The following is a 10,690-nucleotide window of genomic DNA, read 5'->3' as shown; positions in this document are numbered from 1 at the left end:
TTTTTTTTTTATACAGAGCCTTACTCTGTCTCCCAGGCTGGAATGCAGTGGCATGACCTTGGCTCACTGTAACCTCCACCACCTGGGTTCAAGTGATTTTCATGCCAGGTGAAAATTTTCAGCCTCCCAAGTAGCTGGGAGGTGCCTGCCATGATGCCTGGCTAATTTTTGTATTTTTAGTAGAGATGGGGTTTCATCATGTTGGTGAGGCTGGTCTCAAACTCCTGACTCAAGTGATCTACTCACCTCAGCCTCCCAAAGTGCTGAGATTACAGGCATGAACCACTGTGCCTGGCCTGAAATGGTCTTTTGAATTAGGAATATGCAGATATATTACGTTGTCATTCAGGGACCAGAAAATTTCCTGACTTGGAAATTTGTCAGAGAGAGAGAGTCTTTGCGTGTGTGTGTATTTGAATGGGGACAACAACCGTTGGAGAATTGTGGGTACATTTTTTTAGACCAAAGTTTGCCAATAGGCATTCAAATATTCCAATGTATTTTTGTAAGTTGTGTAATTTTGTTTGCATATAATAGGCCCCAACTCATACAAGCTTATAGAAAAAAAATTGGAAGAATTCATAAAAGTCCAACCTACTACTGTTATTTGAAAACAGGCCCACCTCACAGCCCTTTCCCATGCACTTGACTCATTCTGCAATGCTCTTAAACAAGATCTTACTTCTCTCTGTTGTTTAGTTTCCTGCTCAAATATTACCTCCTTAGACAAACACTCCCTGGATGGCTTATTTACAACATTCACCTTAACATGCTTTAATTTTCTTCAAACATTTTTTACGCTCTGGCATTATGTTATCTATTTATTTGTATTCTTACCTATGGTCTTCTCATAAGAAATGTCTCTGATAACAGGACATTCTGTTTATCATTTTTATTATATCCACCATTCCTAATACCTAGTAGATTTTCAATAAATATTTGTTAAATAAATAAATCAATGATATTTACAGATTTACTAATTCTAAAAATTTATTTAAATTGTTCTCTGATTTGGGATTTTATATGCATTATTGTTTTTCTTCATATATCTTGTTACGTAAAATATAATACTTGTTTCTTTTTAAAATAATTCCTCTGAAAATAATTTTATCATATGAAGGCACTAACATTGCCTCATTTTGAACATATTTTCAAGCAGTATTACATTGGAACTTAAAATGATTTTCTAGATTGATGAATTAGAACAAAATACTGTCAAATGAGATATTGGACTATTAGGTTGGTTCAAAAGTAACTGTGGTTTTTGCCATTACTTCAAGTTTTGCATTAAAGTAATGGTGAAAGCCACAATTACTTTTGTACTAACCTGATACCCTTGTTAATTATACATTTGCATTCCTGCCTATAGCACGATCACATTTTGCTAAACAGAAGTGAGACACTTGAGTATAGCTCAGTAGTGGATATCCTCCAAAAAAATGACATTGGAGTGTACAGAAAAGAAAGACTTTTTTTTCACTCATGGAATATGAAAGATGAGAGTGCTTTTTCTTTTTCTTCCACAACTTCCTCCTCCTTCTCCTTGCTGTTCTTACTCTCTTTTCTTTCTCCTCTTCCTATTTCTATTCTTCTTCCCATTTCTTCTTTTATCCTCTTCTTTCTCTAATCCTTTTGTGAAGAAATCCCACTGGGTGGAAGCATGGAGCTAGTTTTACCAGAAAACAGCAACAGAAAATAACAGTTAAAAATAGCGGTGCTGTTTCAAGATATCAAGGCTACTATTCTTAGAAAGTTTTTAAGGTATTTTTAGAACCTCTGTAAATTGAAAAGAGATGAAAAATGGCATCAGGAGGTGTATATATGTGACAGGTTGGCAAAACTTATCTAGACAGTACTGTTAATACCTTATTTTATTTTAAATGTGTAGTTTACAGTAAGAGGTGAAAAAAGTGCTATAGAATTAACTGTGTTTGGATGGCATATTACCTTAGCTTATTTATTAATTTCCTAGTCACATAAATTATATGATTTCAGCGTTTCCTTTATCTGAATTTGTGAAAAGTGGTAATGGATTAGGGAACTAAGAGAAATTAGAAATTGGATAATGCTAAAATAAAAAATATGATACATGGCTTTAAGTTCGTGCCTTAAGCAGACAATCATATTTATTTCAGAAAAAAATCCTAAGTGTGTTACAGATATGAGGATTATCTTGAGTGATTTCTGTTTTCATATATTAAAGTGCATCTTAAAAAACAATACAAATGGCATGGCAATAAAATATAAACTTATTATATGTGTAAATGTCTATTAACTGGGACTCTTGCATATAATTAAGTGAAATAATCAGGCAGATGTCAGAATGAACATATGGGTTTAAATTATTTTTCTAACAAAGCAAATGTAGATTTCATTTAATAAATTCCAGAGGCAGGTATTACCAAGAGAAGCTTACATACTGTGATGGTATGAATGTAGACAAACCATCTTAATGGTTTCAGAGGTGGGAATAAACACTTTAAATTTGATACAGATGTGGTAAACAGTCATCATTTGCTCCTATTTATTCAGCATGATGGAAGAGTAATTTGCTTTAATCCTTTGCAACAGCATCTCTGGACTCCAAAAAGGGGAGACAGGAGATCACGGATGAGAATTATGCAGAACAGAATTCCAAACTGTAGTCAGAATGATCTTTGAAAACACCAATTTAATAATGTCACCACTTTGAATAAAACTCTTTATCGCTTCCTATTGCTTTCAGGTTCAAAATCAAAATCTTGATCATGATTTATATAATTCTTTTTGGTCTCACCACCTCTACCTCTTCTTTTGCAGGCTCTAATGCTGGACTTCTTTCATTGGCCCAAATCAGCTGTGTCTCCATTAGCTCTTCCTGCTTCCTGGAAAAAAAAGGAAAATCCCTGTTCAGTGGCCCTCTTAAGACCATTCTTCCATCAGATTTTAAGTCTTACTTCCACAGGGAACTCCCTCTGTCTGGCCCTTCAGACTATTTCAGGTTCCCAGTTACAGGCCCTCAAGCCATCCTGTACATTTCCTTTAACATATGATTATTTGATTAATGTGTTTTTATCCAACTTGACTGCAAGTTCCATGAGGGTAGGACTGGGTCAGATTTTGGTCACCATTGTATTCACAGCTCTAATATTTTGCCTGAGACACCATTCCCTTGCTCATCCCTTCATTACATCCTGTCTATTTTCAAATACTGATTTTTGAGGTTCTCTTTTTACTGTCAACCTCTAGCCACACCAGTTCTTCTCCTTCTGTATACAATCAGAGACTGAATGTGTGCATCACAATCTAAGAGGCACTATACCAACTAAGAAAAAAGGGGTGAGATTTGAAAGGAATTTTGGTAGCAATGCATGCAAAAGGCTGTAGATTTTCATATATTTTCTTAGTTTAACTCATCAGAAGACAGAGAAAAGAATGTAGAAGATTCAGTTTCAAACCCAGAAAATCAGAGCATTTGAAAGCTTATAAACAACATTTAGAACTGTGTCTGATATTGACTTTCATGCTGAATTTACTGCAGTTGTTGATTTTTTAATAAATGCAAAGAAAATACATGTTACGATTGGTACACAAAAAGAGAAACTATTTCTCTATAGTTAATATTCAATACTTTTTCTTGGTTCAGTAATAAGGCCGCCATCTGAAATCAAAATGAGACCCATGATGGAGTAATGGTGCCTTCATTGTGGGGGAAAAAGTCTTATGGTTTAATTAGTAGGGGCCTTCAGTTATTATGCCCTCAGATGAAAATACTTACATTCCTCATCAATTTCCTCAAAGTCTGTAATAAAAATAAATTGAGTATAAATGCTTTTTAATCTCCAAATTTGAGAACTTTATGCAATGAGAAGTTATTTCTTTTTCTTTTAACAGCTTGCCAAACTGCAGGTAATCATAATTCCTTATTAGCAGGTAAGAAAATAATACTTGTATTGTGAATGCATGATATCAAGGTTTATAAATGACTTGTTCAATTTGGATTACCTAGTGTATGTGCATGTGTGTGATAGTGAGGTATATATGGGCATTTTTCTAGAGAGATAATGCATAGTTTACCATATCTCAAAAATGCCTGTAACCTTCTCCCCTGCAACCACTTCCCCTACCACACCAATAACTAGACATAGCCTTAACTGAAGAGTCAGGGACAGAAAACTAAGGGAATCCAATTAAAGAGGGGGGAAGACAGGAGAATAATTAGAAAGAAACAAAAGTTGAGAATGCTATGCAGTATGTTACACATTCCCTCCCAAAGTCATTTTCATTACTGCCTATGAAATCTGAGATTTCATCTATATTTTCTAACATTGCTATATTTGGATATTGATACAGTATGTTTTAGTAGAGTGAACCAAGAAGCAGTTATATAAACTGAGAAAATAAGGAGGAAGTACAGCTGTGGACTGACATCAGGGTGGGAATAGAAAAATGTTCTGGACTTGGAAAAAGCTACAGATGGAATATCAATGATGGCTTGGACATGTGATATAGCTCACTGACTACCAATTTATGATGAAAACCACAGCTGTACTGCAAAGTTACTACAGTGATGCAATATATTATATATGGATAGCATTTTAAATTTTAGAAAAAAGTGATAGTATAATTTCACATAATTGTTGAGAGCTATATTAACATTTCCTAAGAAATTATTCTAAGCCAATAAACAAAATGTGTGTGAATTTAACAGAAAATTATATATGTTGATATTAAACTTTTTTTCCCCTTAAAACTAGTAAAGATCTTTGTTCTATTTAGGGAAAGGTGAATAAATAGTTTCTGTTTTGCATATAGACTTAAATATATGTGTGAAAAGTAAGATTGAAATGTTCACTTTAGTTACTGTAAAATAATGATTATTTATAATATAATTATAGTAAGCCTTCAAACACATTTTGTTGACACTTGTCAATATTTCTTGATGTGAAGGTTTTATGAATTGTTTCCAAAAATAATGTCTGATGGACTTATTTAGGATCAGGAAGCAATGATGGTAAAATAAATTACAGCTCTAAAGAAATCTCAAACATGAAATTGTGGAAAATCCGGCATGAGGAGGCAATCACTTAAGCTAACTCTGACCCCATACATGAAACTACAGATTAATAGAAGCAAATTATATTGATAAAATATTAATTGGAAATTCATTTATCAATCCAAGTAAGACTGAGATGCTAGACAGGTAAAAGAAATCAGAGTAATTAAACATAACTTGGTAGAAGCTTCATGTGATCTTGTTGAGAATTCACAATAAAATTACCATATATTGCATTATGCTATATTAGTTTATTTTCACACTGCTATGCAGAAATACCTGAGACTGAATAATTTATAAATAAAAAGAGGTTTAATGGACTGCAGTTTAACATGGCAGGGAGGGCCTCACAATCATGGCTGAAGGCAAAGGACGAGCAAAGGCACGTCTTATATGGCAACAGGCAAGACAGCGTGTGCAGGGGAACTGCCCTTTATAAAACCATCAGATCTCGTGAGATGTATTCACTATCATGAGAACAGCACAGGAATATCTGCTCCCATAATTTGATTACCTCCCATTGGGTCCGTCCTACCACACGTGGGGACTGTAGGAGCTATAATTCAAGATGAGATTTGGGTGAGGACACAGCCAAACCATATCATATGCCTTATGAGACTTAAGTACAAGTAAAATAACTACCAATATTACATTACTGTACAGTAGCCCAGAGTGTGGGCTCCAGATTCTGTGTATTTTTGTCTGGGGCAAGAAACTTGTCTACTCTGTCACACAGTTTCAGATTTACAGAGTTGCTATGAGAATTAAATGATTTAATATATTTAAAGACACTAACAAAAAGCTTAGCACATACATTCCTTCAAAATATTATCTGTACCGTTATCATTGTCACCACTATTAATATTTATAGTCCATGAAGATCAACATCTATGATGTTGATTCTTGACCAAAACCAAGAAGGAATTACTGAAATAGTAATTTATGAGCAGCTAGGGAAGGAATAATTGGCCACCAAGAGCCAAGATGAATTCATTTCAAATGAATCATGTCAGCCTAAATTCATTTGGACATAAATACTAGACTGAGAAACAACCTCACTCACTAAGGATTATTAGGCATTTTGTTTCTGAGCTGTAGTAAGTCAGTAGACAAGCTCTTTCATCTTATACTTGTGAGCAAGATAGAAAAAAGGCATATATTTGAATAGTTGATTAGAAAAATAATTGCTTAGTAACTTTGTCCAAAAGGTTCTGATTAATGAATTAATGTAAACATGTAAGAAAATTTCTAACTATGCATTTAAAGGCCTAGCTTTTGGTGTGCCCAGTGGCATATGTTTTATCAATTACCCAATTAAGAAGAATAATATAAATGTTAGAAAACGCTATTTATTTCTAACCACAGCAAATCCTCTCCTTCTCCTCCTAACAAAGCACATATTTTGTTCAACTATTAACGGTCTTTTGTGTAGCATGTGTTCAAGGGGGAAAAACATCATCTCTGGTTCCAGAGTCATGAGTGATTTAAGACAATCATCATGTCCCTATAACATTTTAACGCTGGTAAGTTTAGAAAGGGACAGGAGAACATTCTGACTTTTAAGAAAAGTTAACCAGAATGGGAAAGTTTCTAAAAGACAGAGGAAAGGGAAAGTTTATTAAGGTCTTCAAACCTCGCCATTAAAGAAAAAAATGGTTGAAGAGGCAAATATAATCTATAAAGCACCAAGAGAAAAAGTCAACATGCTAAGTATAGCAGGGAAAGGTAGAAAGACTCCACTCATTCATAATGTCTTTGAACCAGTGAATACAATAACCTGGAGCTTTCCGCCCTTCAGAAGTCTGTGTAATGTAAAACTTCCTACCACTGTGACAGTTGAGGCAGGGTTTTTAATTTTTTAACTTGCAACCAAAAAATTTGAACTAATTTATCCTGAGCTGTGCTACATGTCTTAAACTCAGACTCTTATTTACATACCTCAATAACACTGTAAGGTGAATAGTATATTTATCTATACTTCACTGAGAAGTAAACTGAGGCTTAGGTAGGTGAAGTGATTTGCCCAAATCATAGTGCCAGTAAACTGCAGAGTTGAGATATATGCATTTAGTATTTACATTCTTAGCTAGAATAACATACAAACTTTACCATTAATATATAGAAAAAAATGATTATAAAGATTTTAGAGGCATAGCAAATGTGTTGAATGGCAAATAAAGATCCCTGGAACTTTGAAAACTATGCTGAGGCCAAGAGTTGAAACTGTTCTTGCTCCATGGGAATTTTGTTGATTGGACCAACTAGAGTTTCAGGTTTGATGGCCTGGTGACAAATTGTGTGTGGAAATTAAAGACTGGGACAGAATAAAAAGGGTGTGGGGCAGTGCTGATGCATAAACTTTGAGGCCCCAACATAATTCTGACACCCGAAAGGACTACAATCTCAGGATATGTATGAACTAAATGTTAAACCTGTCCCTACCCATCCCCTCATCCCTAGAATCTTGCAAGAAAAGTTTCTCTGGCACTTAGCAGAGCAAGAGAAAGGAAAAGAATTCCTTGAGAAGTTATCATGATATGTGAGATTTTGAATTGAACTGTGGTAAAAATTCTTATCACTTGGGTAGTAAAAACAACAACAACCCATAAGCCATAAATAATTTACTATTGAAATATTAACAACAACAAGAGCAACGATCAAATAGGTGCAGCTATACTACTGTTAGGTAAAATTGGCTTTAGTGTATAAAAGATTTATGAGAGATACAGAGTCTTTCATAGAGACAAATGGCTCCATATCTAAGGAAGATAGAAATTTTATATAAATATGGATACCTGCTAGCATACCCTCAAATATATAAAAGGAAAACATTCAGGAGTATAAAAATAAATAAAGAAAGAAATCTTCAGTTGTGATGGTAAATTTTAGCATCATTATTTCATTAGTTGATATAACAAAGACATCAAAAAGTAAGTATAGTATGAACAATACAATTAGCTTTCTTGACCTAATGAACTCAGACACTCAAGAACATACCTATTTTTATGTATATATATATTACATAAAACATATATATATGTAATATATATACATATAATATATAGAAAACTTTGAAAGTATTGACTATGTTCCACAAAGAAAGCTTCAAAAAATTTAAGAACACTTGAAATTATATAAAACATGTTCTCTTATCAAAATGCATTTAAGTTTTAATTTTGAGAGGATATAAATCAATAAAACAGTTAACAAGAGAATCTCCAATAAGATGGGAACTCACTACACACAGTTATCTATAATCCATGGTTAAAAGAAGAAATCATATCGGAAATTAGAAGATATTTTAACTTCATAATAGTGAAAAAACTAAATAGATATTTCAGGGTCATATAGCTAAAGCAATGATTAGATATTTGTGGACTTAATTTATCTTACAGAATAATTAATGTCAACCATGTGTCTCAAACATTTAGAAAAGTACAGCAAAATAAACCCAAAAATATATGTGAAAGGATATAACAAATGTAAGGAAAAAATTAATGATCTAGAAAACAGATCTTTATCTCCCTGAGTTCTGCTCTGATCTTAGTTATTTCTTGTCTTCTGCTTGTTTTTGAAATTGTTTGATCTTACTCTTCTAGTTCTTTTAATTGTGATGTTAGGGTGTCAATTTTAGAGCTTTCTTCACTTCTCATGTGGGCATCTAGTGCTGTAAATTTTCTTCTAGACACTGCTTTATATGTGTCCCAGACATTCTGGTACATTGTGTCTTCATTCTCATTGGTTTTGAAGAACATCTTTATATCTGCCTTCATTTCATTGTTTATCCAGTCATCATTCAGGAGCCAGTTGTTCAGTTTCCATGTAGTTGTGCGGTTTTGAGTGAGGTTTTAATCCTGAGTTCTAATTTGATAACACTGTGGTCTGAGAGACTGTTTGTTATGATTTCCATTCTTTTGTATTTGCTGAGGAGTGTTTTATTTCCAATTATGTGGTCAATTTTAGAACAAGTGTGATGTGGTGATGAGAATAATGTATATTCTGTGGTTTGAGGGTGGAAAGTTCTGTAGATGTCTATTAGGTCTGCTTGGTCAATATCTGAGTTCAAGTCCTGGATATCCTTGTTAATTTTCTGTCTCATTGATCTGTCTAATATTGACAGTGGGCTTTTAAAGTCTCCTACTATTATCATGTGGGAGACTTTATTTTTGTGTGTAAGTCTCTTTGTAGGTCATTGAGAACTTGCTTTATGTATCTAGGTGCTCCTGTATTGGGTGCATATATATTTAGGATAGTTAGCTTTTCTTGTTGCATTAATCCCTTTACCATTATGTAATGCCATTCTTTGTCTCTTTTGATTTTTGTTGGTTTAAAGTCTGTTCTATCAGAAACTAGGATTGCAAACCCAGGAGCTATTTTTTTGAAAACAGAATGCTAGCCAGACTAATAAAAAAGAAAAGAGAGAAGATTCAAATAGATGTAGTAAAAAATGGTAAAGGGGATATCACCACCAATCTCACAGAAATACAAACTACCATCAGAGATTACTACAGATACCTCTATGCAGATAAACCAGTAAATCTAGAAGAAATGCATAAATTCCTAGACACTTACACCCTCCTAAGACCAAACAAGGAAGAAGTTGAATTCCTGAAAAGACCAATAACAAAGGCTGAAGTTAAGGCAGCAATTAATAGCTTACCAACCAAAAAAAGTCCAGGAACAGATGGGTTCACGACCTAATTCTACGAGAGGTATAAGGAGGAGCTGATATCATTTCTTCTGAAACTAATCCAAACAATACAAAAAAAGGGAATCCTCCCTAACTCATTTCATGAGACCAGCATCATCCTGATACCAAAACCCGGCAGAGACGCCACTAAAAAAACATTTCAGGCCAATATCCATGATGAATATTGATACAAAAATCTTCAATAAAATGCTGGCAAACTGATTGCAACAGCACATCAAAAACTTATCCATCATAATCAAGTCAGCTTCATCCCAGGGATGCAAAGCTGGTTCAACATATGCAAATCTATAAATGTAATCCATCACATAAACAGAACCAAAGACAAAAACCACATGATTATCTCAATAGATGCAGAGAAGGCCTTTGACAAAATTCAACAATGCTTTATGCTAAAAACTCTCAATAAACTAGGCATCAATGGATCATATCTCAAAATAATAAGAACTATTTATGACAGACCCACAGCCAATATCATACTAAATGGGCAAAACCCTTTGAAAACTGGCACAAGACAAGGGTGCCCTCTCTCACCGGTCCTATTCAACATTGTATTGGAAGTTTTGGCTAAGGCCATCAGGCAAGAGAAAGAAATAAAGGATATTTTAGTAGGAAGAGGGGATGTCCAATTGTCCGTTTGCAGATGACATGATTGTATATTTAGAAAACCTCGTTGCTTCTGCCCAAAGTCTCCTTAGGCTGATAAGAAACTTCAGCAAAGTCTCAGGATATAAAATCAATGTGCAAAAATCACAAGCATTCCTATACACCAATAATAGACAAACTGAGAGCCAAATTATTAGTGAACTCCCATTCACAATTGCTGCAAAGAGAATAAAACACCTATGAATACAACTAAGAAGGGATGTGAAGGACCTCTTCAAGGAGAACTACAAACCACTGCTCAAAAAATAAGAGAGGACACAAAGAGATGAAAAAACATTCCA

This window comes from Cebus imitator, unplaced genomic scaffold (genome assembly GCF_001604975.1).
Source record: "Cebus imitator isolate Cc_AM_T3 unplaced genomic scaffold, Cebus_imitator-1.0 Scaffold156, whole genome shotgun sequence".
Classification (NCBI taxonomy): Eukaryota; Metazoa; Chordata; class Mammalia; order Primates; family Cebidae; genus Cebus; species Cebus imitator.
Note: the sequence above shows the minus strand (reverse complement) of the source record.